The following is a 25,216-nucleotide window of genomic DNA, read 5'->3' on the forward strand; positions in this document are numbered from 1 at the left end:
CATTTCATGCTTTTGAACTGTTAGGTTGGCAGGAGCTGGGACTGAGCAACAGGAGCTCACCCCGTCATGGGGATTCAAACTGCTGATCTTATGATTGGCAAGCCCTAGGCTCTGTGGTTTAACCCACAGCACCACCCGCGTCCCTTACCCTTGACCCTTAGCAACAGCCTGATGGGACCACCACAGAGGCGGGTCCTGTGTGTGCTGCTGTTCCAGTATACACAACTGCAGAGGTGTTGGGGCTGCTGCATGTGACCCAGCTGCTATCTATCTAGGTGCTGCCCAAGTCAGTCTCTTGCTCTCCTTTCATCTGTGCAAAAGGTCACATAACTGTGCTGCTGTTGGGAGGGCATCCTTAACCCCCCCCCCTCCACCCCACTCTCCTCAAAGGAAAGAAAATGCATAATGCACAATACGGGCATGGGGAAATGTCGTGCAAACCCCGCCAGCGTCCTTCTGCGGTACAAGCAAGCACGGAGTATAGACACTCAGATGGAAATGGAGAGTGGGCTTTCCTTGGCATTAGCTACAATGCAAGTGTTTGTCCAAGGAAAGTGTGTGGGGGAAGCGAAGGGATAGGAGTGGATGGGTACGTTAAATGTAAGTGTGTTTCTACACAATAGGACATTGTGGGTTGTATTTTTAGAGAGAGGGAGAAGGAGAATAGACCTATGAAAGGACTTCCACAGAGAAGCTGCCAAGAAAGAGTCAAATCTGGGGCTACCCAGATATTGACTCTAAGATGTGCCAGATGTCGTGGCTTTGACTCCAATGGTTTGAGTTTGCTCCTTATTTCCCATCAGATGCACCTGCTAGGATTTGGATCTCATTACCAGTTGTTTAATTTAGGTATATATAAAAATAGGTGCCTGGTTGTCATGTTATTTGATGTAGAAAATCCAAGTGTTTCTGGGCTTACTGTGGTTATTCAGCAGTAAATGAAAGCCATTCTTTTCCTGTAATCTGGCCCTGGGTCTCTAACTCTTCAGTTGATGTTCTCCAGCCCAAGGTTCCTCAAGATAGTTGGAGCCAACAGTGCAATCCAAACCCAAGATCCACCAAGATGAGAAAGTTTGGATTCAGCTGATCTTGGACTTTCCTAGAGCCCATTACTCTATCTAGCTCAGCTGGAGCTCAGCTGGCAAAACTTCTGCCGGTGTAACTTACAGCAATGTAACCTCCCTGCAAACAAATCACAACATTCCTTCGGCTAGAATAAGTCATGCAAATGCTGGTTGACAAGAGTAGCTCTAATCACAGTAAGATTGTAAACTGTTCCATTAGGACCAAAGCCACTAGATCATTTGGAAATGGTAATCTTCCTTCTACCTAAAAAAAAATTTCACTTAGGAGATCTTGCAAAACTAGGTCCCAGGTTTTATTATAGTTACCGTACTTACCATTCAATGTACAGTAGTAAAGCATAGCAAAGCAAGATCCCAAGATGACAGCAAAGAGCCCTATCCATTGTTCTTGGGCCAAGAAGACACTTAAATTGTTTTATTAAATGTTCCAAAATATTATTTGCTGTCCAGCTTTGGGGTACTGGCTTGTTTAGAGCAGGGTTTCTCAAACTTGGATCTCCAGCTGTTTTGGGTCTACAGTTCCCATCATCTCTGAACACTGGTTCTGCTAGCTTAAGGATGATGGGAGTTGTCGTCCCAAAAGACCTGGAGACCCAAGTTTGGGAAACTCTGGCTTAGAGGTTCCAGCTGATGGAGAAGTAAATAAACAATGCCGCTTAGAAAATTAAAAGTGCTCCTCCATAAAAACACACATATAAGCCTATTAATTTCGAAGACCAGAGATACTGTTCAGGGCAGTGATCTGGCGCCATATTCAGTGAGCATTTTCTTTTTATGGAGGTTAATCTAATATTCATGATGCTGCTAAAGGAGCATTTGTTGGGCAAAGCAGTTTTGCCTCTGGCATTTGTTGCCCATAGAAAAGTTGCTCTGTTCCATATCAACATTTCAGCATATCATTAGCTTAACAGAGAGTAGCTAGTACCTTGGCGTGGCTGCTGCCAGCATTATGAAATCATGGCAGCGGCTGTAAAAATAAAAGGAGGCCATGACCCTTGCACACACACACACACACGCCCACTCCAGCGCCGATTGCAAATAACTTTGGTGGGAAAACGCAGACCTTTCAACTTCTCCTACCAAACTCAAGTGTATTCTGTATTTGACTTGTTCTCTAAAACAGTTTGCTTTAGAGGAATTCAGAAACTGCCTAGGACTGTGGAAAAACAACAGCAATCCTGGACTTAATTAGCCTCCCAGCATGGCTCGACTGAAGCAAAAACTGCAGCCATGGCTAGGGGCTATTTTTCATGATGACCATTACACAGATTAGCTTGCCTTAAAGCCCCTCTTTATCATCCACACGCTTAACATTATGTGGAAGAGGAAGTGGGGATGAGTGTGCTTCCTTCATTGGTGTCCTCATTGCCCATCAACCTCCATGAACTGGAGGGCAGCTATTTGCAGCAAAGACCCCACCCCAGGCTTCTCACTACAGTTGTCCTTCAGCTCATGAATAGTGACAGAGGGTGGAGGCAGTGAGCAGGGTTAATTAGATGGAGAAAGGAACACCCAAAAAGGACAGGTTTCAAGGCTGAATCAAGCACTGAGATGCTCTCTTTTATTTCACATCCAGCAAAGGGAGACTGTCAAAGAGGTGTTGGGTGACTGGCTACATCAGGGACGGGGAACCTCTGTTGGATCTCATTAAACACACATCTGATCTGGCATCCTGTTTCACAGTGGCCAAACAGATGCCCATGGGAAGCCTTCAAGCATACCCAAGGAGCAGCAGCCCTCTCCCAGCAACTGGTATTCAGAGGCATACCAGTTCCAACAATGGAGGTAGAACATGGCGATCCTGGCTGGTAGCCATTGATAGCCTTATCCTCTGTGAATTTGTCTAATTCTCTTCTTAGGCTATCCAAGCTGGTGGTCATTACTAACTCTTGTGGAAGTGATTTTTAAAGTTTAACGGGTTTTGTGTGAAGTAATCTGCCCTGAATCTGGGGAAGTGGTGGATCTCTGGATGTTGCTCCCATCAGCCCCAGCCACCATGGCCAATGGCTAGGGATGATGGGAGTCATAGTTCAACAACATCTGGAAGGCCACAGAAGTTTCTCTATCCTGGCCCTAAAGTTAGGTTGCTCTAACAAAGGGAGCTTGGGGGCAATGGAGGCTGATCCATTAGGACCACCAATCACAGTCTGCCCCCATCTGTCTGTCTTCTTACCAGTCCAGGGGGCTGCCCTGCCTGTCACCTTCCTCCTCCTTAGTCTCAGTGTTGCCCTTGTACAACTCAGCAGGGAGAAGGATGGAGGCAAAACTAGAATTAGTTGCCTCTGCTTGTCATTTTGGACTCACAACTGTCCATGGAAGCACAGGTCATTTCTGTATCCAGGGCAGCTGTCTACCAGCTCAATCTGGTACTCAGGCTGAGACCCTACTTGCCCGCAGGCTGTCTCACCAGAGAGTTGCATGATCTCGTTATCTCCTACTTGAACTACTGCAATGCACTCTACGTAAGGGTACCTTTGAAGGCGACCCAGAAACTACAATTAATCCAGAATGTGACAGCTAGACTGGTGAATGGGAGTAGCCGCCAAGAATATATAACACCAGTCCTGAAATACCTACATTGGCTCCCAATTCCCAAGCACAATTCAAAGTGTTGGTGTTGACTTTTAAAGCCCTAAACGGCCTCGGGCCAGTATACCTGAAGGAGTGTCTCCACCCCCATCATTCAGCCCAGACATTGAGATCCAGCTCCGAGGGCCTTCTGGCGGTTCCCTCCCTGCAGGAGGTGAGGTTACAAGGAACCAGGCAGAGGGCCTTCTTAGTAGTGGCGCCTACCCTGTGGAACACCCTCCCATCAGATGTCAAGGAAATAAACAACTATCTGACTTTTAGAAGACATCTGAAGGCACCCCTGTTTTGGGAAGTTTTTAATGTTTGATGTTTTGTCATGTTTTTAATATTCTGTTGGGAACCACCCAGAGTGGCTGGGGAAACCCAGCCAGATGGGTGGGGTATAAACAATACATTATTATTATTATTATTATTATTATTATTATTATTATTATTACTACTACTACTACTACCACCATCACCACCACCACCATTTTCATCATTGGCTGTGGGTCCACCTTCTGCTGGTCTGTCTTTCCACCCCACCAGTCTAAATGTGCAACAGCCACCACTGTTTGGGGAGGGCAGGAAAGTGTGTGAAAGTATTGTGAGCTTCTTTCAGTACATGAAAGAAAATCCTGATCGGAAAACACGTGTCCACACACACACACACACACTCTCAAAGATTTTCTCCTCAAATATGCTTGAAAATGTTCAGATTCTCAAGATGCCACACAATATCAGATCCTTGTGCAGAAATTATATGGGTGACCACCATATACAGCACCCCAGTGTTGGATTACCTAAGAAATGAGATTTAGAGACTCCCTGGTCCTTTGTTCCAAGTGTATGTCTGCTCCTAGCATTGACCCACTATTTTGCACCTGCCTCTGGTTGGTGGACCTTGAGGTTCTAGTAGAAAACAAAGCAGATCTGCCCCTGCTCCTGCAAATAGTACTCTGAAAATTTCCTCCCATCAACCCACCACAGTGGTAGAGCTCTTGAAACCCTTTCTAACTTCTGAAACTCTTCCTTCCTTGTCGGTATCTTCGAGACAGGAGTTGAGAAGGCTTTGTAGATTCAGCCAGGGAGCAAACAAAGGGCATTAGGATGAATCCAGTAAGGCTGAGCATATTGTGTCTGATGGCCTCTTCCTGTTCTTATGTTCTAAAAATGCAGAGACAATTAAAGGCGTACAGTGAAGACAGTTGAAAAGTACAACTCCCAGCGGGAACTTCAATGAGCTGCATTGTAATGCATTGTTTTCCTTCGCTTAGGGACCTGCGGGGCTAAGCAGAATATATTCCACTTGTCTGCCTTCTTCACTGTACTGGAAAACAACAAATAAAAAGCAGCCAAACAGAGAGAGATGCAAATAACAATGTGAAACGCACAGGAGATGGTCGGGCAGGGTGGAAGTGCAGCACTGAGGGGAAGGGGAAGGGGAGGAATTGCTGGAGATACTGAAGGGTCTAGGAAAATAAAGCAGGTTGGATTGCAGATGGGAAGGGAGAAAGAGAGTTGGATTTGACTGGGGAAGGCCCATAGCTCAGCAGTAGAGCAATTGCTTTCCCTGCACAAGGTCCCAGTTTTCATCTCCAGGTAGGGTTGGGACTCTTGGCTAAAACCCTGGAGAGCCGCAGCTGCTCAGAGTAGACAATACTGAGCTAGATGGACAAACGGTCAGATGCAGTATAAGACAGCTTCCTATGCATCCTTTGTATGCGGGGTAGGGGAAAGCGTTCTTGTATCATTGGCATTCAGAGTTTCATTGCCATGTGCAAACCACGTCTTCTTGAGATGTTTCTGCAGGCAGGGGCATCGTTAGGGGGTGTTTCAGAGGGGCTGAGCCCCGAGTCTTTTGCCCTGTACTCGGGATCCCCTGCCACTTCCCTCCCCCCCAAAAAACTTTATTTATAAGATAGTTGGTTGCCCCGCAAAGGTCTGTGGAGGTGAGTCTCCAGCCACTTTAATTTGTCCAGAGGCATGTATACATATAGATCAACACATGTAAAGTTGTGCCATGTGTTAACACCACGTTCAGATGGCTTGAATTGGGTCACCCTGGCCAATGATTTGAACAAACATAAGAAAAGGTACACAGGTGACACTGTGGTATAAACCACTGAGCCTTGGGATTGCCGGTCGGAAGGTCGGTGGTTCGAATCCCCACGATGGGGTGAGCTCCCGTTGTTCGGTCCCAGCTCCTGCCCACCTAGCAGTTCGAAAGCACGTCAAAGTGCAAGTAGATAAATAGGTACCGCTCTGGTGGGAAGGTAAACAGCGTTCCCGTGTGCTGCTCTGGTTCACCAGAAGTGGCTTAGTCTTGCTGGCCACATGACCCGGAAGCTGTATGCCGGCTCCCTTGGCCAGTAACGCAAGATGAGCGCCGCAACCCCAGAGTCATTCGTGAATGGACTTAACTGTCAGGGGTGCTTTACCTTTAAGAATATAAAAAGAGACTGCTGGATCAGGCCACTGTGCAAGAATATTGTTCATTTATGAAACACCTTTTCTGAGTGACAGCCATTCCACATGTGTAAGCTCCAACCATAGGAAGGAACTGCAGGGAAATCGACCACACTAACGCAGGAGGCCTCTTTGCAAATTTCTGTGAAGAGAAAAGGAACTGAAACTGCAGGCTTCATACAACATCAAAGCTCTTTGGCCTTTCAGCTGCTTCCTGCTGAAAAGCTGATGGGTTGGAGGGGGCCCAGAGAGCCTGTGTCTGTCCTGCTTTACAGACAACAGTCCTCTGTTTCAGAGGACAGCTCTCAATTTCAGTGGTAGAGAACCTCTGGCCCATGGGCCTAATAATGCCCAACTGAGGTCCCCACTTGGCCTGCAAGCCTCCCCCCCCCCCACAAGTTGCACCAACCCACACCTGGTATCATATATGATGGGAGATAAGGGGCAGGAAGAACCCCCAGAACAGCACGCAGGGGAAGCGGGTGGCATCGTTCCATCTTGCAAGCTGATGGAACATTCAATATGACGTGATGTATGTGTAAATAAGCATATGCAAACTGTATGCAAATATGTGCCCTATACCCTGCATTTTTAGCTTGACAGCAAGCTCTTACCATTGCTAGCTGCATCCTCCGTCACCAAATGGCACCTAAATTGAGGCTGTTGTGCATACTGTCCACCTTTGTTGTGTGAGTGGATGGAAAGAAAACAAGTATGGTCCATGGGGTCAGAAGCCACCAATCCATCTGTATGTCCCCCACCCATTATTTTGGGCACCCACCTGCTGCAAATAATCTATTTCCCTGTATGGCAGATTTCATGTTGTTGTTTTTAATGCAGACTTGCAGTAGGAAACAGAGATTGACAAGAGCATGAGATTAAAAGTGGGGTGGGGTCAGGGAAAATCACACACATACCCACTCACCTACTGCTGGAGAAATGCTTGAGGATGTAGGAGGGCAACCATTTTTCAACCCGTCTCCCCTTATCTGGAGTCTGCAGATGCAACCAAAAAAGAAGTCTGAAGCAGCAAATCTCCTCTCTGTGCCTCCCAGGCTTCGTGCCAGTAATAGATAAGGGAAAACAGAGAGGTGATTATTCATTATTCTCCCTTTGACTGTCTGGTACAGGTGGATGAGATTTGCACCGTCTGTCTGCTGCTCCAGCAAAAGTATCCATATGGCCCTGCATGATCTCATTTTCAGTAAATTCCATCCAGTTTCAGAAGAAACCAAAAGATACCGACAGGCACCAGAGCATTGCCCTCCCCAAGCCATTTGCAGGCAGGTGCCCAGATACTGTAGCAAGAGAGATCACAAGCTTTTCATATCATCCTTCGGTCCTGTTTCACAAGTCCACAATCGCTCCATACTATTAGCTGCAAAATAAGTGGGGCAAGATTTAGAATGATGTCGAAGGGCCCAGCTTTTATTTTAGTTTATTATTTACTATTTTGCTTTTATTCTTACAAGCTGCACATTTCTGATGAGATGGCTGAAATCTAATATCAATACATTTTCCTTTTAACAAATAAAAATGTCAAGGCATGTCCAACTGCTACGGGAGTTATCAGCACCCCAAATTGCAGAATAATCCTGGAACCCATATCCTCCAGAAGGGTGCTAATAAAGTCACTGGGCACTTCCAGACTGTTGCCGTTTTCTAGTGCAATTCAGTCACATACTGGTAAATTCAGGTTGCAGAATTAAAACAGATTTGGAGCTCTTGCATAGCACACCTGCTTCACCACAAGCAATGCTATTTTTCTAGAAAAAGAGGTGCCGGAATTCACCATGAACATCTCCCTCATTCTCTTAAAATGGCAATGGCATCCACTTGAGAGGTGCCAGAACTGAGTTCCCCCAAGTTCCTGCTGAAAAAAAGCCCTGCCCACCAGCAACAGACTATTTGAGACAAGGAAAGTGACAGGAAAGGTGTTGGATGACAGTTGTTTTGATGCAACATTGTTGAATGCCCCGCCCCCAACAAATCAAAATAAATATTCAGTAAATAGCCAACATTGTATAACCTCCCCACAAACTCTGTGCAAACATGTTTGTATGAATGCTCAATAAACAGTTTGTCTGGAAGTGAGTATTGTCACCATATACAATTTACATACTATAACAATATGCACTATATACAATCTATAAATAGCACGTCCATTGTGTAGCAAGTAGTGAACAAGGGAGTGTCTGGTTTAAATCTCACAAACTCCTGGGTGGCCAAAGGCAACCTCAACCTCAGTTAGGGCTGGCCCAAGGCACTGTGCTGCCTGAGGCAGAGTAGCAAATTCCCCAGTCAATGTGGATAGTACCCAAGGCCTATCAAGTTATTTTGGCACCTGAGACCAAAATATTTCAGAACCATGACTATGTGCTGCCTTTTTCTGACATGACAAATCAGCTTCCTGGAGTGGCTGCCTCTCTCTGCCTAATGGTAGGGCCGGAATTGACTGTGTCCTCTTAGTCTCACGGTCATGGGTTTGAGCCCCACATTAGGCAAAATATTCCTGGGTATAGTGATATGGCAGTGAAGAGGAACGGCAGGTGCTTATATGTCACACCAGGTCCTTAAAATTATATATTGCCCTGTCTACTTCTGAATCTGGCTCCACCCACCCCTTGCATGCGGCCCCCAGAAAGTTTCCTGTGAGGGAATGTGGCCCTCAGGATGAAAATGTTCCCCACCCCTGCTATTTGAGCTCAGTGGATCACAAGCAGGAACATTTGCTGGCTCCACTCACAGAAGTGGGTTGTGTCCAGAAAAGGGATGAGGTAAAGGGCAAGGGAGGGACCTGGTGGAAGCAGGGAGGAGGAGAAGTAGCTGGGACAACAATAGATTATGCCCACAGAGAAGAGTGGGCAGGGGAAGGAGAAAGACTGGAGTGGATGAATAAGCTGTCACTCGGTGCTGATGGCAAGGAGGAGGAGAAACTGTCATCCAGTAGCAATTTTAGTGTAGCTCAGTGTGCCATTTGCTGGCGCATTGTGTGTGGTTGATGGTACCTCTGGTGGGGGACACATTGTGCTCTTTCTGGGGTAGTTTGTCCACCTTTGGTCCCCACTCTGCACTCAGCTCTCATCTGTGGTTCCTAGAAGCTGTCAGCATGCAACAGCAGCCACGCCCTGGGAAACAGCTTTGACTGGCCAGGTGAGCCAAACCTCTGCTGCCTTGTGGCTATACTCATCCATGAGACAGGGATTTGGGAGTAAACCCCAAAGAAAAATCCATGCATGCTGCATTTTGGGATGTCTTTGGGAGAAGAAAAGTCTAAGGAGAAAACCCTACACAAATCCAAAATGGCGTCCCTAAGAAGGTTGGATGGCGTCTTGTATACATCCTTCTGGCAACTCCCGCAGCCAAGCTGGTATCAAATGCATTGCTCTACTTTCCTTTAGACCACATCAGTGAGGCCGAGAGGGGGGTCTTGTCGTGTGGGCTGCCCAGGACCTCCATACACACTGCCCAAGCTTGTGCCCTGGGGAGGTCACTAATGGAGCAGTTTGACTTCACCCCCCAGAGGCGCACTCCATTGTCTCTCGAGACAGACGGATGGATGCCACCAACAACTGCTTGTCACCAACACTGGATCTTACCTGAAATCACTTTGTCTGGACACACGAGATACTGCTACATAAGTCAACGGAGGTCCTTTCGAAAAAATAGTGATCAGATGGCTCTGTCGTAGCCTGCGACAGTCTGCATTTCCAATGAGAGGAGCCCCACCAAGGTCAGGAATCCTTAGCACTCTTGCCAGATGTCAAACGGATTGATTGCCTGCATAACAGTGGGGGGGGGGGGGAGAATCTCCCTTGGGCACAGACATGAAACACACATCAGCAGAGTTGAAAGGTTACAGTGCCTTTGCCTGTGGCCACATTCTGCTCCCAGAGAAGCAGCAGCAGAGATCGCCATGGCTTTCAGAGTTCTGATATTCGTCACTGGAAATTACCCAAACTGAGAGTTTCAGTTGTCGCAGTTGTAATAGTCGTGATGGATTCCTGCTAGGTATTGGGGGAAAGACTGTCCTAAGTGATGAGACTGTAATTTTCAAATTGGCACCGTCCTCAAACAGGTTGCAAACTGACTGTCATTTGCAAGCCTCTCCCATCCCAGCTATGGGTGACAATCTTGCCAAAGAACATTTGAAATAATAAGCAGGAGAATCAGTAATAGAATATTCAGTACAGCATTAATTATTGCTCATTATGCCTGAGGCAAAGAAAGGGGTGCACTTCATGAACAGCTCCTCATTTCAGCTATTTTTGGGTGAAGCGCTGTACAACCAAATACAAACATTCACCCATACTCTTGAGAGTAAAATAGTCAGAGAAGCTATGAGCAGAGTATGAATGTGTAAGTTATGTAGCCAAATCACACTTAGAAAAAAGAAAAAGATGGACAATGGTCAGTGTTAGACATACAGTAGATACACTGAAACCCACTTTAAGTGTGACCTGACATTGAGATCACTGCATGCATCAGTATTTGGACTGCGATCAGAATCTTGAAGGACTTCCATCCAGGAGGTTTATGAAAACTATAGTTCCATATTATCATTTTTTAAATGAAAGCCACCTGGCAGACCTGAAGGTACAAAACATTTAAACTAAGACCCTTAGTTAAAGTTACAGGTGGGTAGCCGTGTTGGTCTGCCATAGTCGAAACAAAATAGAAAATTCTTTCCAGTAGCACCTTAGAGACCAACTGAGTTTGTTCTTGGTATGAGCTTTCGTGTGCATGCACACTTCTTCTTAGTTAAAGGTAAAGGTAAAGGGACCCCTGATCATTAGGTCCAGTCATGTCCGACTCTGGGGTTGCGGCGCTTATCTCACGTTACTGGCCAAGGGAGCCAGCATACAGCTTCTGGGTCATGTGGCCAGCATGACTAAGCCGCTTCTGGCAAACCAGAGCAGCACACGGAAACACAGTTTACCTTCCCGCTGGAGTGGTACCTATTTATCTACTTGCACTTTGACATGCTTTCGAACTGCTAGGTGGGCAGGAGCTGGGACCGAGCAACGGTAGCTTACCCCGTCGTGGGGATTCGAACTGCCGACCTTCCGATCAGCAAGCCCTAGGCTCTGTGGTTTAATCCACAGCGCAACCTGTGTCCCTTAAGTCCTCTAAGGTGATAGCAATGACTGCTTTGGCTGCCGTTAGTCGACTGCATATCAAGTCTTTGTTGCTTAAGCCTTTGTTTGGCAACTTGATGTGGAGTGTCCATTGTGTGTCCATAACTACCACTGTATCTTTTCAAAAATTTGAATCCCTTGCTTGTTGCACTTGCTGAGTAAGTTTGTAAATAACCATGGTCTCCCCAAAATGTATCAATCCACTACTGCTTGATTTTGTCCTCTAAAGTCAATGGGCTAACTTTTATCAATTCATAGCAGCAATACATTTTCTTAAACCCATTCTGTACCCAGCACTCTGAATGCCCCACAGTGAACTGTGCTTTTCCAGGTGTGCTAGCTACACATTTGGACATTGATTACCCCCGTATAAGATCAAAACCTAAAGCAAAGGTCGGAATATTTCTTCCTAGTACGTTTTCACGTTTTCTGTTGCCAAATGCCTTGTGATGCATCCTGCAAAGGGCAGGATAAGACATGTCTACATAGCAGAGAGTCACAAAGATGCTTCTGTGACCTGAAAGTGACCTTCTGTGCATACAAGCTTTGCACAGTCGTTCTTGCACAGGAACTGAAAACAGCAAAGCTTAGCAAAACAAAACAATGCAGACAAGGAGAGATTGGTGTGGGGAGCAAACAAGTCATTCAATGTAGCAACAGGCCTCAGACATAAAAAAAACAAGGATCTATCTTCCAGCAGCCAGGAGGGAAAACAGATTTAGATATTGATGCGAGCCCCTAAAGGTCCTAATTATGAATCCCAGTGAGGCTGTCAACCAGTTAAAGAATTTTTAACTGATTCACAAGCATGTGCTTTAACAATTAAATTTTGATATATTTGCATATTACAAAACCTCAGTGTCTTGCTGAAATGTTGGAGGAAGTGTAAGAAAAGTTAACAAAAGTTACCTTGGGAAGAAAGACTATTTTGATTACATTGGCTACAGTTATACATGCTTTTGTTGTTGTTGTTCAGTCGTTCAGTCGTGTCTGACTCTTCGTGACCCCATGAACCAGAGCACGCCAGGCACCCCTATCCTCCACTGCCTCCCACAGTTTGGCCAAACTCATGCCAGTCGCTTCGAGAACACTGTCCAACCATCTCTTCCTCTGTCGTCCCCTTCTCCTTGTGCCCTCCATCTTTCCCAACATCAGGGTCTTTTCCAGGGAGTCTTCTCTTCTCATGAGGTGGCCCATTGAAATTAATGAACATGACGAAGTTAGGTCCATGCTTTTAGTAACCTCTAAACTAGACTACTGAAGTGCTGCCTTTAAAAACAGCTCAGAAGGTGCCATTGGTCCAAAACATCAGCTGCCAATCAAAGTGCATCACTCCAATTCTGCCAATTTTGCATTGGTTGCCAACCTGTTTTTAGACTAAAGTTAAAGCATTTGTTCTGGCCTTTACAAGTCCTAAGCGGTCTAGTACATCAGTGAGGAATCTCTGGCCTGCCAGATGTTGCCAGATGTTGAACCAACCTCAACCTGGTGCCGTCCAGATGTTTCAGACTATCATGCCCTTCAGCTCCATCTAGCTGGTTTAAATGATGCAGGGATTTCGTACACTTACGAAATATCTAAAGTTTTAAGCACTGTGCATTTGCAATTATAGAGTGGTATTCAATTAAGTATTATTCAGAGTAGATTCACTGAAATTAATGGACCTAACTTTGTCATGTTCATTAATTTCAATGGGCCTCCTCTGAATAAATTTTATTTATATGCCATTAATTGTGTGTGTGAGAGAGAAAGAGCGCAAAAGGAGGGGGGGCAGCAAAGAAAGCCTGGAAGATGTAGCACTGTAGTTCTACTGTACTTTAGCCTCTGGGAAGCTAACAAAAAGCCTTTATGGGAGGTTCAGAAAAGAGCACCCAAGTGAAAGATAGACCTGTATGCTCTTTGTGTATCCAAGCAATTTCCCAGAACGGTTTCAAGTTTTACGGCTCGCTTTTGTTGCACAAAGAAAAGGGCATAAGAGTAACCTTTACAGTAGGCAGCAGGCACACATAAGCAGAGGACTATGAAGAACCTTATTGCATTACATATTTACTGCGATTTATTGTACAAGATGAGCATCTGTTGACATAAAATACATTTTTTGCTTTCCCAAATAAAACTGCGAACCATTTCACAATAAGAAAATTCACTTCCCCATCTCTTGCTACAGGCGGGGGGGGGGGGGGGGGGAGAATTGGAAGCAAATTTAGTAGGAGAGGAGAGGATAGCCAGCAATGGTGATTTGTACCAGTTTTTCATTCCCTGGTACTCTTGCATCGTACTTCCAAAGGAACAATTCATTTTCCCCCCACGTGTAAATGACCCTTCAAAGAAAAGCTTTATCCTTCCTATGTTCAAAAGTGTGTTTGCGTGCATATATAGGTGTGTGAAATGGAGTCAGATATAACACCCATGCTCTTGGCCATGTGTAAAGCAGACATTTGTTCCTGGGGAAACGCCATTCCTGCAGCAGCTACTAGGGCCACTGAGATTTTGAAAGCAGCCTTGAATTTGGCTGCAGTCAGTGATGCTGAGCGATGCAACTCTTCCACAAGTGTCAATGCCATGTTGTTGTGACCTAGTGCTGGAAGTGCAAAGGGGGGGGGGGACCATTTGAGTGACTCGTCTCCAACGAAAGTAGGGCAAGCTCTTGTCAGTTACACTCACACACATTGGGGTGGGGGGTGGGGAAAGGCTTCTGGCTGCTTTGAAGCTTCAGGCTGAACACCACTCACTTCTCCACTCTAAATTGCCTCCTCTGCTCAATGGTGGCTTTTCCGGGGGTGGGGTGGGGGTGGAGCAGGGGAGCTCTCTAGGCTAATTTGCAAGGTAGTACTGAAAAGGGACATGGGTGGCACTGTGGGTTAAACCACAGAGCCTAGGGCTTGCCGATCAGAAGGTTGGCGGTTCGAATCCCCGCGACGGGGTGAGCTCCCATTGCTCGGTCCCAGCTCCTGCCAACCTAGCAGTTCGAAAGCACTTCAAAGTGCAAGTAGATAAATAGGTACCACTGCAGCGGGAAGGTAAACAGCGTTTCCATGCGCTGCTCTGGTTTGCCAGAAGCGGCTTAGTCATGTTGGCCACATGACCCGGAAGCTGTACGCCGGCTCCCTTGGCCAGTAACACGAGATGAGCGCCGCAACCCCAGAGTCGGACACAACTGGACCTAATGGTCAGGGTTCCCTTTACCTTTACCTTTTACTGAAAAGGTGGAACTGACCCTGGCCTTCTCTGCTGGAACACACATGCTTCACTCCTTTAAAAGAGCAGAGTGGTGTTTGGCAACTTAAACTGATGGAATATGCACAGTTTGTGGACCTAACATAATAATTAATAATAATAATTTATTATTTGTACCCTGCCAATCTGGCTGAGTTTCCCCAGCCACTCTAAAATAAGAGAACATAAGTTTAAAGAAGATTGAAAAATGTTTACTGTATTGAATATATGGAGGAAAATTGTGCTTATTTGAAAATGTGGGCAGCATTAAGATAAATTCAACAGCGTAAATAAGTTTGAATGGATGTAATAATGGAATAATGAATGGTTTAGTTTATATAAAATATGTGGGGATTTATGTTGGTCAAAATGAACCATGGAAAGAGAGGAAGGGGTAATTGATATTTTAAGGTTGTTTAAGTGAATATTCTAAAATGTAAAACAGAAATTTAACAAAATTATATTAAAAAGCGCAGAGTGGTGCAGATGCTTCTGTACCACTACAACATAGCTATATTATAGTGATACCTTTGCAAGCTGCCCTATGTAGCTTGGTAAGAAAAGTGGAGTGTAAATCATCATCAACAACAAAATCATCACTCTAAAAACAAAACGAAATAAGGCAATTTTTCTTCCTCTTCTTCCTTCTCTTGTGAATATAAGATGCCATAGAATTTTTATATTTAAATGTGAGGTGTAAATTATCTTCAAAAGTGTAATAGCAGCATAAGAAACTGTCTTATATCAGTTCATGCTGTTTGTCTTTCTATCCCCATTTTGTCTACTCTGCAGCATCTCAGGCAAAGGCTTTTTTTCATCACCTACTAACTGTCCTTTTTACCATAGAATGACCCTGGTACCTTCTGCATGCCAAGCAACGGTACTAGCCTTAAGCAATGGTCTCTCCCCACAACAGTATTCTCCTTGCAACAAGGCTACCCCATTATCACACATATGATAGTTATTGCACTGTTCCTATAGAGGGGGGCATCGTTTCCTGTTAAATACAAAAATATCAATAACCACTTCTCGTTTCTCACAAAACTGCATTTTGTTTCTTCATTTGCCTCATCTGTGAAAAAAGAAACCCTTGGGGATTGCGTCGGCCCTTTCCCACCCCTCAAAAGCGACAAAATTTATATTACACAGTATCCAAGTTAAAGGATAATCTTGGTCAAGATGTCCTTGCAAATCTGTCATCGCTGTTGCAAGCATTGGCACACATTCTTGCCATTTCTTTCCCAATGTGTTTTAAGTTGCTTCAGAGCAATTTGGACCTTTCTCTGCTCAGTCACAATGCACTGTTTGGGTTATTGTGGCAAAACACCTTCAGTCGCTTGGCAATTGAGTGAAGCTCCACAGCAAAGGTTCAGTGCAAAGCCTCCTCCCGTTATATTTTCTCATTCTTTTAAAGAACCGTTGAATCAGGTTAGGCTATTTCACATGCTAAACACAAATAAAGCCAGGTTTCCCAATCCGTGAGTTCCACCCGGTTCTGGAACTCTGTTGGCTGTACCTGTATAATGGCACATGTTAGCACCTGTTTGCCACATTCACACCTTACATCGCAGGTGGATGCTTAAATCCTGAGTGTACACTCCCAGATAAAATGTAATTGCTAAGAGTTATATTCCAATGAAGAATTTTTTCAGTTGATAACGCAGGCTGAGAATCTTAGCTATCCAGATACCCAGCGCTTCATTTGGTACCAAACACCAACTATTTGCACGTTTTGCTTCCTGACTGTTATCTGACATGACGAGGATAGAAAAATGTCAGCAGCAAAAAACCAAGACCTCGCTTTCTTAAAAAAAATACACCCCTTTAAACTGCTGATGTGTTGTGACGTTGTGTCACCCCGCATCAGAGCAATCTCCTAAAGCAAGCTCTCCATGCCTTTTAGGCCTTGTTCGCAATCAGATTGGAATTAAACTATTCAAATGTTTTACAAATAATTTCCACCAACATTAATTTCAGTCCTTAATAATGATTTAAAACAAGATGACATAACTGAGGCTCCTAACCAACAGTGCTTAAATATATTTTGAACTACATGTTGGTGCAATGACTGTTTACACAAATTATGACGGCCCCAGAAAGCTGGTACCAGAAGAACGCACCTGACGCTAGATTCTGTGTTTGTGGATTATGTCTTATGGTGGACCTCCCACACTATTTACTTTTTTTCTGCAAGTGCTTGATCCTTTACTGCATAATGTTTCTACCAAACAGAGAATTCAATTCATTTTAAATGAGGAATGCAAGTTCGTAACCTATAAAATAGCAATAAAAACCAGTGTTAATTTGTTTAATCAAATCCCATGTGTCATGAGGGCCATTTACAGAATTAGGTCATTGACAGTATTTCATTCCTGGATTACATTTATTTGCTGCGTTATGTTTTAGGTCCCCACCCCAAACCTCAAAAAAAAAAATGAGTTTCATGGCCCTCTAGCTAAGCAGTCAACTGAATTCACAAATTTATCCTTGGGGAATATATGACATAGGAAAGATATTTGAAGACTTGCAGTACTGATGGGCTGAAGGATTGTCATAGGAAGTTACCTAGCCCATGCATGTGCCTAACTAGATTGAGTTTGTGTGTGTGCATTTGACAACACTGTATTGAAAATACATGGATATGAAATCTGCACTTCAAATAAATTTAAGAAATATAAGAACTAAAGAACCAGTTGGATCATACTATCTAGTCCAATATTCTGTTCCCTTATTGGCCAACCAGATGCCTATGGGAAGCCCAGAAGCACAATAGGAATGTAATCCTCCTTTCCTGCTTGTGTTCTCCTGCAGCTTATAGTCAGAAACATACTTTCATTCCTTAGGAGATGGCATTAGGCCCAATCCGGACACAAGTGCTGCATCAGCCTGGAGCTGGCACAGGTATCGGGCCCAATCATCCTGTTCCCCCTTCTATTATGGCCACCATGGTTAGCTGGGCTGTGGGTGTTGTGGTAGCTCCACAAAGCCCCAAAGCAGCCTTAGTTAAGGAACATCTCTCCTCTAGTCAGCTCTGTGAATAACATTCCTCATGAATAGTCATTTATTATATCTAGAAATTCAGCCTCTTTTCTACAGAAATTATCTTGCCAAGAAAGAAAGAGAGAGGGGGATTGTTTAATTCAAATCCTCTTTGCTCACAGAAGAGCTGGGGGAGAGGTCAGGGAATTGCAAAACTCTGTGGTTATCTCCGGAGAAGGGTGGCCAAACTGGTGGCGATTTCTTGCCAAATAAAATATGCTTGGCCGTGGTACTATCAATTGCATTTCCCCCACTTTCAGGTATTGATAAGAATGATGAGAATGAAGAGGAGGGAGAGATGTCATTTTCATCCCTCGCTGAAAAGAATGTTTGCTGCTCTTTCCAAAAAAGTGTATGTATCACAAATTGTAGACTTTCAGGGCAGATTCACATGACCCTTTGGCACTTGACTGGCTGTTTCTTTTCTATCGGGCCTGCCATTTTTATCTTTTTATTTTTGCTAATCCAGATTTTGATGTGACTATAGCCCTGTTCAAATGTTCTTCATCACACATGGAGAGGAAAAAACGTGTGGGGTCAACACCCCAGTCAGGTTCAACCACTAACCCATGTGTGTTGAGGAGGAAGGTCTGAAGGGAGAATTCTTTGTGTGTTGAACTGAACAAGTGAAGATTGATTCCCTGCTATCAGGAGGACTCCCAAAGGAAGGGATGGTTCTGGACAGAGACAGTCAAACATGTGAAGAATACCCCTCCTGCTCAATGTACAATGGTTGAGAGCATTGGACATGGGGCTCTTCTCACACTAATCCAAAGAATGTCTGAGCAAGGCTTGTGGTGGAACAGTGCATGGAGCACAGACTGCACCAAACTAAATGGAAGTCCTGCCTCCCTTGTAGCTGCAGCTGTAGGGTACTTCCAGACTGTTGCTATTTTGAGATGTTATTCATCCACATACTGGCAAATTCAGAGTGTGCAATTATAGTTGACTGACTGGAAGGGCTTGCACAACTAACCCACTTCCGCAACAGATTAGACTTTCTGCAATAAGGAAAGTTACAGGAGAATGCACTGGGAAGTGTGGAATAAATAATATTTGTTTTGATGCAACGTCATCTAACTTCCTGCAAAAAAGCAGAATGAAAAGCTATCTTCGCTGTCACCATGTGAGTTATTGTTGACCTGCTCCTGACACCTGCCCTGACAGCCATCTTTTGCAAATTCACAATTCTCTGAATTTTGCAGTGCAGGTCTCCAGCCAAGCAATTTGTACAAAAATGCATATACTGAGTTAAAGTGTGGGGAAATGGGTTGTATTAGGAAGCAGTGCTCTGCAAAAAAAAAAAAAAAAAAAGTGTATACAGTGGTACCTCGCAAGACGAATGCCCGCACAATGAAAAACTCGCTAGACGAAAGGGTTTTGTGATTTTTAGGTGACTCGCAAGGCAAATTTTTCTATGGTCGTGTTTCGCAAGACGAAAATTTCAATGCATTCCTATGGGAATTAAATTTCAATGCATTCCTATGGGAAACCGTGCTTCGCAAGACAAAATTTTCGCAATACGAAACGACTCGCGGAACAAATTAATTTTGTCTTGCAAGGCACCACTGTACTAGGCAAAATTGCATACAAACCTATTATGAGAAATTAACACTAAAATGTTGGTGAAATTGCACATGAACCTTTTTAAAAACAAACAATCGCAAACTGATGTGGAAATGCAGAGAAATGAACATAAGACTGGACAAGTGAGAAACCGAAATTGACAGACCCACCCATCCTTAATCATAGCAATTCATCCTGTGACTAAGAAGATCTATGCCCTGCATTCCTCTCCGGTTTTATCTTTGTGACATTTGAGGGCAAATCTGCATGCTCTGTGCTTTAGTCTGACCTCTCGTTCATCACTTTCTACATTACAGGCACAATAAGTGCCCTAAAATGGCATCCCAACTGAGCGTAGGAGGCGGGGAGTGAGGGGAAGAAAAGAGACAGAGAGAATGGGAGGAAATAGTAAGTAAATCATCATTTATGTACTACTTCTTTGAGCTTTAATCAACACTGCCTGTACTTTTATACTGTACTTTTGTTTCCTTCTGACCTGACTGTGGCCCTGTCTCCACAATCATGTACTATACCTGCAACTCAGGACTGCATGCATCTATTGAAGCGGCCGGAAGTCTTCAAAAACTTATGCTAGCATGGATTTGTTAGTATTTAAAGTGCCACAAAACACTGTCATTTTTGCTGAGGGACTTGCACAGCTAGCCCTCTGGAAACAGGCACTGTGTGTCCTTTTCAGGGAGTCCTGAGTGTGCACGCTGGTTCTTAGTGTGGACAGGCAGAGTCCCCCAAACCCCAAGTGACCCCGAGCAGAATAATGACAGAAGGCAATGTGCTATAGGATTAAAATTGGCCACAACTTTATTAAGATTCAGATGGAGGGAGACCTTGGCTCAGGCATTGGGCGTTTATCCTTCCCAGTCCCCAGAATGTGTGGGGATTGGGCTGGCTCTGGAGAACATATGTTCAAGCAGAGAGCCCGCCCCCCATTCGCCATCGCTGGAGGGGGAGGGCAATGACAACCTCTTGGCGTATGGTCAATGCCTCCCCCCAGACCCCTTTAACGGGGAACCCTGGTATCGCCGCCGCACTGGGGGTATGGGTCACTGCCCCATGCTCCCCATTTAGGAAGATGACTAAAGGATTCCACCCAAGGCCTGAAACTGCCAAAGTTGTGACGTTTTGCTACGGGAAAGGCAAACCTGCCAATGCAGGGAAATTCCTTTCTGGCCCTTCAACAGCGGCCTTGACATAGCAGTGCCTGCGTACCTGTGGAGAAGAGGTTAACCTGCAAAATTAAGAGTTAATTGAGGGAGTGGAGGGTGGGAGAAGCTCTGGAGCCTGACTGCTGTTTCCCAGGTAAGCTATGCCTTCTATTGTGTGGGCTGGGGGGTCCCTCCCCTTACCTGGCCAATCCCCCTGGCAACGCTTCCCCCAGGTGGGATTGGATGCTGGCTGAGGTAGGTGGAGACCACTGGTATCCAGCCTGGGGAAGGCGATGCCAGTCCGAACTGGAAGGGGCTGTTCTGGGATCCAAGGGATTGCACGTGACCACGCAAAAGCCGCTCCCCATTTAATGTGGGGAACGGTCATTCCCTCCTAACTTGCAGAAATCCCTTAGAAGCATTATCAGCTCTCTGCTTGAAATGTTTCAGAAATGCATTAGCTGGAAGTGCTAAGGAAAAGGAGGAGCTTTGAGCCATTTCTCCAGATTCCTCATAATGGACACCATTGTGCAAATCGCCTGGCCAGAGTTTTAAACGGGTTTTTAATAGCATCCCTTGAAAGAAGAGCCACTCTCCAGCATTCATAGACACTTCCTTGTGAATCCACACAGAAATATCTCATTCTTTCTTGTGTGAACTGGGGCATTCGTTAAAATCTGTTTCAGCTGTGCATTTTGGGGCATTAAATATTCAGTTCCAACTCGGCAATAATGGACAGTGAACATCTATTTCCTGTGTGACAGCCTGAAAATTAATTCCTCTGGGTCAAACTTCATAAGGCCAGAAAAAGGAGGAATATGATGCCTGTCAACGCAAAAAAAAAAAAAAGTCTGAAAAAGCCACAGTGCAGCTTGGTGATTAATGCCTTCTTTATAATGCTAAGTCAGTAAGAATTATTTTGTACACTAGAAGCCAAAGCTTGCTGTATAAGTGACAAACAGGCCATATTATCATATCATATCAATATCATATCATATCATATCATCTCTGGACATATCTACTCAACCTGCTTCACAGTCCTTTGATGGCTTCAGTAGCGGCAGGTGCCAATTGAGGACTGATAGGGCAGAAGGCAGGAAGGTCAATAATATGTGGAAGCCAGTGAGAGAAAGACCCAAGTACCGTATATACGTGAGTATAAGCCGACTTTTTCAGCCCATTTTTTGGGCTGAAAAAGCCGCCCTCGGCTTATACTCAAGTGATGCGGGCGGCTGCAAAGGGACAAGCGGCAAGAAAGGGATCCTTTCTTGCTGCTTGTCTCTCCTGCCAATGCCGATCCCCCATCTGTGCCTGCTCTTGATCCCTCCTCCTGTGCCTGCTCTGCGCGAGGATCGCCTCCCCTCCTCCTCCTCCGTCCCTTCTCCCCGAAGGGGAACAGAGGTAGCGGCAGGACGGGGCAGCGGGAGCAGGAGGAGGACAAGTATCGAGCAGGCGCGCGAGCCGGCTCAGCCCCAGAGAGCCTGTTGCTTTTGCCCCCATCCCATCCCAGCTCAGTCCGCCATAGAAACTGCCCACCCTGAAACTACCCACCCCTGAAACCTTCCCAGAAACTTCCCCACCTTAATTCCTCCCTGAATATGCCCCCTCCCCCTGAGCCCTCCCTGTAAAGAGACCTTTCTTTCCAAGCCTTCCCTCTTAACCCCTGCCATCCCAGCTCTGCCCCACTGTAGAAACTGCGCTGAGACTCTATGATCCTGTGCCCTGCTCTACCCCTGCCCATCCCAGCTCTGCCCACTGTAGAAACTGCGCTGAGACTCTATGATCCTGTGCCTGCTCTACCCCTGCCCATCCCAGCTCTTGCCCACTGTAGAACTGCGCTGAGACTCTATGATCCTGGCCTGCTCTACCCCTGCCCATCCCAGCTCTGCCCCACTGTAGAAACTGCGCTGAGACCTCTATGATCCTGTGCCTGCTCTGCGGAAGGCATCAGGGAGGGAAAAGGGGGAGAAAGTGCTCCTCGATGTTTTTCCTCTCCGATGCCTGCACAGAGCAGTCACTGCTCTGTGCGAGGATTCGCCTCCTCCTCCTCCTCCCGTCCCTTCCTCCGAAGGGGAACAGAGGTAGCGACAGGGCAGCGGGTAGCCGGAGGAGGACGAGCAGGCGCGCGAGCCGGCTCAGCCCCCAGAGAGCCTGTGCTTTTGCCCCCCATCCCATCCCAGCTCAGTCCACCATAGAAACTGCCCCACCCTGAAACTATCAACCCCTGAAACCTTACAAGAATCTGCTCCCTTAATTCCTCCCTGAATATGCCCCCTCCCCCTGAGCCCTCCCTGTAAAGAGACCCTTTCTTTCCAAGCCTTCCCTCTTAACCCCTTCCCCCATCCCAGCTCTGCCCACCCTAGAAACTACCCACCCTGAAACTTTCCCAGAATATGCCCCCTTGCCCTTGATGCCCTCCCTAAATATGCCCCAACCACCCCTGAAACATTCCCAGAATCAACCCCCTTCCCCCTTAATCCATTCCAGAATCTCCCCCCTTAATTCCTCCCTGAATATGCCCCCTCCCCCTGAGCCCTCCCTGTAAAGAGACCCTTTCTTTCCAAGCCTTCCCTCTTAACCCCTGCCCATCCCAGCTCTGCCCACCCTAGAAACTGCCCACCCTGAAACTTTCCCAGAATATGCCCCCTTGCCTCTCATGCCCTCCCTAAATATGCCCCACCCACCCTGAAACCTTCCCAGAATCTGCCCCCTTCCCCCTTAATCCATTCCAGAATATTCCCCTTGCCCCCTGAAATGTACCCACAATATGCCCCCATACCCCCTGAGCCCTCCCTGTAAGAGACCCTTTCTTTCCAAGCCTTTTATTGGTATTTATTTTTATTTTTGAAATTTACCAGTAGCTGCTGCATTTCCCACCCTCGGCTTATACTTAAGTCAATAAGTTTTCCCAGTTTTTTGTGGTCAAATTAGGTGCCTCGGCTTATATTTGCGTCGGCTTATACTCACGTATATACGGTACTTGCCTTCATCCTCCCCCCTGTTGAGTTTTAAGGGATTAAGGAAGAAGAAGCTGACAGTCAGTGCCACCCTCGGTTGTAAAGGAAGGAGCCGATTGTAAAGGAAGGAGTCACAAAGGTGGGGGCTGGTTGGAGGCAGACTGAGGTTGAGGGGGACGTGTCCCATTCACTCCATTGGGTAGGTCAGTGACGCAACAAAGCTGTTCTGATCTGCTTCTCTCTGCAATAATGAGTAAAATGGACAAGTGATGCTCCTTAGTGGGAAGAGACCATTGCTCAAGGTAGCCATCTCACTACATCCCAGGTCCAAGGTCAGCTGGTGTAAACTAAAGGGGGAAGTGGCGGAGACAAAACTACATATGCAGCCCTGAATTCATTGGATTATATTGTTAGTATATTTGAGAAGCGTTGTGTGTACTGCTGTTATTTTAAGTTCCTCCTTGTTCTGTTTACAGCTATTTTGGATTTTGTAACCCGCTATGGGAGGGTCTGCAGCCTAAAAGGTGGTCCACAAATCTATTAATAATAGAAACAATACATTGTTACTATTACTATTATCATCATTGTTAGTAATGGTGTGGGTAGCCCACGGGTCTCAAACCTTTGGTGAGCTAGGGACTTCTGCATGCAAAGGTGGGCTCTGAAGGTCCAATGGTCAAGAAGGCAGTTTCTGCACATGTAGTAGAGGGAAGTGAGGGGTGAGTGGGTCTCATCACTCAGTAAAGGTAGCCCATCTAGGAGAAGGAAAACCCTGGTCTTAAACCTCCACTGTCTTGAAGGATGTCTTCAGGAGAAGGAAAGGCTAAGGAGTAAACCCTACACAAATCCAGAGTGGAGTGACTAAGACAGTTGAATGGTGCTTTGTTCACCCCCTTCCAGCATCTCCTGCAACCGGAATGTATTGCTCTGCTTTCCTTTGGACCACATCAGTGAGGCCAAGAGTGGAGTCTTGTCATCTGGGCTGCCAGGGGCCTCCATACACACGGCCTAGGCTTGCACCCCAGGGAGGTCACTTTGGTGCTGCTAATGCAGTGGTTTGACTTCATCCCCAGAGGCACACTCCATTGTGTCTCAAGACAGATGGAGGCCAACAACAACAAACAACATCAATTATTATTATCATTAACAACTGAATTGACACAAAGGGTTTCCTACTCAGAACTGCCTTCCATGAAACTTGTGAAGGGGCCCTTACATTATTAGCCGTTCATTTCAGGATTAATTGGCACCTTTTTTACTTGTTTAGAGCTATGCAAATGCAGAAGGCAGAAGTACTTCCACCCAGATAGAAAACAATGTCCTGTTCATAGATGACTCCCAGCTGCAATCAGTCCTGTGTTTTAAAATTGGCTCTTGAGTACATGCACTGAGCGCCTGGGCAGGATCTGTGGGCAGCTGTGCCTTCATTTGCCATTCTGCATTTGACCCACTCCAGTGTGAGGAAGACACACTCCTCCTCCTTTAATTATTTATACACAGCCACCCTAATTTTGAGCTGCCTATTCATATACTCAGAAATGTCAGAATCACTTATAATCACTGTCAGACTTAGCCGGTTCTCTCCCAAGTGGGTTCCTGTGCGCGATTTTATTGGGGGGGGGAGGGAATTCTTGCCTTACATAATTTAAGCTTCCAGAAACAAAAAAAGGATACACAGCAAGCTTGTGCATGTTTACTCAAGAGTAGCTCCCTCTGTTTTCAACGCAACCAGCAGCTGGAATCCTGTACCCACATACCTGGGAGTAAGCCTCATTGAACTCAAAGGGGTCTTTGAGTAGACATGCACAGGCTTTAGCAGTTAAAATAGGTTAGGAAGGAGAATATTCTGAGCTCATAAGCAGCATGAGTTTTCTAGGAAAAGATTGTCAAATATTTGACTATCATAAAATAGTTTTATGCTGTAGTTAGCTGTGGTGGCATTACTTTGCGTTTATCGGTGTTGATGATCTTTTATTTCTGTCAACCGCCCTGTGAGGGCAATGCACCCTGAAAAG

Source organism: Lacerta agilis, chromosome 11, assembly GCF_009819535.1.
Source record: "Lacerta agilis isolate rLacAgi1 chromosome 11, rLacAgi1.pri, whole genome shotgun sequence".
Classification (NCBI taxonomy): Eukaryota; Metazoa; Chordata; class Lepidosauria; order Squamata; family Lacertidae; genus Lacerta; species Lacerta agilis.